Here is a 5,015-nt window from a genome sequence, read left to right on the forward strand (position 1 = left end):
ATATATATATATCCAAGTAAATCTGGAACAATCAACCAAAGTTAAAAAAATATTTGTGCCCTGAGTGTGAAGGAATATGATATGGCCTCTATATATCGCAATGCAACAGATCAAACCGCTTGCTGGACAGTTTATTATTTGACTCAAATGATAGTCTTTGTTGCTTAGCAATAGGACAAATGTAACAAGGCGCCGCCCATTTAACTTCGAAACATCACAATCTACCTGATCTTTTAATTCATCTAATCGTATAAAGGACAGATGTTCAAGTCTATTACGCTATATATGAGCAGAAACTACCGACAAAGTCATTTGAAAAGGAATTAAGATCTCTTGTATGAAGTAAATATAACCCATGAACTTTATCACCCTTGCCAATCATCCTTTTGGTTGTAGTCTCCTGAATGAAAAATCAGTCATGAGAAAAATTTAATGTGAGGTGTGAACCAACAGTCAATGCACTGACTGATAACAAATTTAGTTTGAATTGTGGCACAAATAAAACATCATGCGGCACCAATTTATAACTTAGTTTGATATCACCACATAGGTTGACTGTTATTCGTATGTGATTTGGTAGAGTGATACTTGCATTATCAACTTTTCTCAATGTCATAAAGGCATCAGCAGTACAGCATACATGCTTAGTGGCCCCTGAGTCTATTATCCATATCTCTTTAGTAGCAAAGACAAGATTATCAGATATGGAGTGACAAGTACCTCTAGCTCCTGAATTATTCTATTTGTCTTGATCAATGGAAATAGATTTTGAGCTTGAAGTGAAGCTAAGTGACTTGACAACATATTCATCAGTTGTTGATATTGACTGGAATTCAGGTTTTGCATAGAATTCTCCATGCTAGGCTGCTGCTCCATTTGATGATCGGTCGACAATTGATTAACAGGATTAGTGGCAGAGTAGTTTTGGAAATTATCCCTTGATTTTAGCATGTATCCTGGTAGATACCCATAGATCTTGTAAGACTTATCAACTGAATGTCCATGGTATTTACAATGAGTACAGTAGGGCCTTTCCTTCTTTTCGACATTCATAAAGTTACTAATCCTAGTACCATCATTACGAGAACCAGAATTTAGCGCTGGTTTTACATTGTCAGATCTTACGGCAAATGCAGTAGCACCATTCACATCATTTCCCACCGATTGTGCAGTCAACTTCCTTTGATTCTCTTCCTGTACCATTAGTGCAAAAACATTATTTATAAGTGGTATGCAATCTATAAGTAGGATCTTGCCTCTAGCTTGGGAAAATGACTCATTCAACCCTATAAAGAATAACATGATGTATTCCAGCTGATAGTATTTGTTTATCTTCTTAACTCCACCGCATGTACACTTTCCACAGTTGCAATTTGTTCGAAAGTTACTTAACTCTTACCATACAATCCTCAATTTTGTAAAGTACACCCTTGTGTCGCTTTGATCTTGAGTTAAACTCATCAAATCTTTCCTCAGCTGAAAAATCTGTGGTCCATTGCTTTGCTGAAATCTTTATTTAAGATCATTCCAAATCTCGTGAGCTGTAGATGCATAAATGATGCTAGCTGAAATTTCCTTCGAAATCGAATTAAGTATCCGTGATATAACCATATTTTTTTCGAATCCATGAATCGATCAAATCAGGACTCACATATTCTGGTTTCTTGATAGATCCATCAATGAAGGAGAGTTTGTTCTTCACCGAAAGTGCAATTGTCATTACACAGCTCCAAGAAGCGTAATTTTCACCTATAAGCAGCTGAGACACAAGCACCAATACAGGACTATTTGAATGGTGAAGGAAATACGGACTTGATGGTTCATCAATGGTGGACTTGCTCACGGATGAATGCACATCAGAATTGACTTCAGACGATACTGATTCCATTCTAATAGAATCGATGATGTGAATTTCACGAATGATGAAGAAGAAGATGAAAGCCAAAAGGTCTTTGCTCTGATACCATATTAGAACCAATATGAAATGTGAACTGCAGAAATATTATTCATCTGAATCACGTAAAATGAATGAGTGTACACAATATAAATAGGCGCCAAAAATAACTACCAATACAACTAATATTCAACTGGCACAACTAACATGCTAACTGCCTTTGAACTATACAAACAACATCGTTTCTAATAATAATTGAGACGATTTAAGTTCTTGAATCGTGATGTGAACAAATGGTTGAGATTTATTTTATATATGATTGAAACCCTAAGTCATTCATTAATCTCTTACATCTTATTGTCTCTTAGAAAAGTGGCTACCTTCCATTTATCTCTATAAAAAAAGGTCTTTGTGTAGGATTTGAGAATAATTAAGCCCTACATACCTCTTTGCATTGTTTTGGATTGATTTGATGTTGATATTCTTGGGTAAAACTTCTAAAGTATGGATTGATTTGATGTTGAAATCGAGTTGGAAAAGAATAGATGAAAATCAATTTTCGAGGTTTTCATTCCATTTTCGATGAAACTCAAAATCAATTTATTGTCATTACGAGACAACTCATGATGTTCATATCGATCTAGTTTTCATTCTGTACATGCCAGATCATGAACCAGTGATTTCATCAAATTTTGGTCAACTAGGTGGCTCGTAGGGGCTAAAGGGGCGAAAACACCACTCCATATTGTGCATGAGGTGCGTGGTGCGTGGGCATGTAAGTTGTTCAACACTAATACTAATTTGTTATTGTCATTATATGTTTCGTTAATTTGTTATTTAAAAATAAAACCAATGGCCAACGATATATATGGCAGTGAAGCTGGATTAATTAAATGATGGTAATTGAGATTGTAAAAATGTATATATGTACGATTTAAACAACCCAAACAAGATATCTTTTGCGAACTTTGAATCATTTATAAAAATAATAGTCTTTGAAGTCCGTAATTGATTTTGAGTTCTTATGGTAAAAATCAATATCGTGAGAATGTATATATTGGTGGTACAAATAAACTCAAAATAAACTTCTTTACACTTTTAATCAACTATAAAAAATAAATATTTTACCTGAACCAATATATCTTCTATATATTGCTAATGACAATAAATAAAGGGCTCAACTTATACTTTATTGTACATACTTAAAGCCAACTAATTTTAACAAGTGTAGTTTAAGATGCAATAAAATCAATTATAACTTTTTAATTTATCACCAAACTAAACTATTCCAAATTTATTGTCATTTGGTAAGGAAAGAAAATGATTATATGCAAACGTCGATTTTAGACATGTCTCATTTCTTTTTATATGATTATTTTTATTACAAAAATATTCTATTAACTGGAACAGATTCAATATTTGAAGTAATTCGTCGAGCCACACATTAATAACATTTTTGTGCATTTTAGTCACGAACTTCAGCTTCGAATTCATTTTTTTACTTAAATGTACAAAAAAATTATTAATGTATGTCTTGAGCGCTTTAGGGCGTCCTCAAGATATGTTTTCAGATACCGCTATACAATTACAACCCGTGGTGCTGACTTGATCCGAGGTAAGCGTTAGTTTTAGCTTCCGACTTGACCTTCCGTCTAACACGAATACTTCATTAGCATGACATTGAATCTGTTCCAGGTTAATGCAATAGTTTAGTAATAAAAATAATCATATAAAAAGAAAAGAGAAATGTCTAAAATAGACTTTTGCATATAATTAGGGGTGGGCACTGGTCGGTTCGATTCGATTCTAAAGAGAACCGAAACAAACCAAAATTTTCAGGTATTTAGTAAATGGAATCGTCGGGTCCAAATATAATTATGGAACCGTTCGGGTTCGGTTCCATTTGGTTCAGTTCCGTTCGGTTCTATACTATAATTAAATTTTTTCACATTTATAACAATATTATATAAATACAACTAATGACACGGTCAATGATTTTAAAATGTCAGAGACTAGTAGACTACATTGTTCAAATGATCGCTACAGTCAAAATTTTGGTTGGCGGAGGTCACAGCTTTGATCAGAGATCACAGCGTCGGTCGATGATTGTATATATTTTAGAAATGAAACAAATTATTGGGCCAAAAATTTGAATTTAAAAATTGTTAATTTGTTTAGAAAAAATTAAAATTAAAATAATTTGATTTATTCAATATAAAAAAAATTAGAAAAATTCAGTTCTTCGGTTCTTGGTCTAGAATCGAGAACCGAACCGAACCCATCGATTCTCAATTCAAATACCCATTCGGGAATTTAATTTGACAAGAACCGTCGGGTTCGATTCGATTTGGAAGATTTGTCCAGCCCTACATATAATCATTTTCTTTCCTTACCAAATGACAATAAATTTGGAATAGTTTAGTTTGGTGATAAATGTTCGCTAAAAATGTATATCGCAAGTGCACGGATCGTGTTCAAGTAATAAAGTGGACCTTTTGAATCCGAATTGTCGATCCCTCGAGAAATGTTTACTTTAGATTACACGACTTTAATTAATTTATTTCTAACAATAAAATTAAACACACTAAAATTATGATTTTGGAAAAAACTAAAAATCTACAAAGTAAGAAAATATAAAAATCTTGGGAATTTTGAAAGCAAACGTAGTTGTATTTATGGTTTTACTTAATCGTCACCTAATTAATTTCTCCACTAGCTATTTAACAAATTATTCATTTATGATGTAAAACCCGATTTTTCAATCTTAGTTAATTACTTCTCTCAAGTGAAATTAACCTTGATTGATTGGTTTAACCTAATATATCTCTCAGTTGATTCAAACCAAACAATCGCATTAAATATTTGTGAAAATAATTCAATGGGTCACCGAAGGTTAGGGGTATATCTATATTTGCTACATAAATCTAACGTTTCTACTATTTGGTCTAAAATGCAAGATCTTCACTCGAACGATTTACGAATCACTAAATACAATCATTCATTAGCCACATAAATAAAAATGAAATAATAATAATAATAATAATAATAATAATAATAATAATAATAATAATAATAATAATAATAATAATAATAACAACACATGAAAATAAATAACTAAACA

This window comes from Olea europaea, chromosome 15, assembly GCF_002742605.1.
Source record: "Olea europaea var. sylvestris chromosome 15, O_europaea_v1, whole genome shotgun sequence".
Classification (NCBI taxonomy): Eukaryota; Viridiplantae; Streptophyta; class Magnoliopsida; order Lamiales; family Oleaceae; genus Olea; species Olea europaea.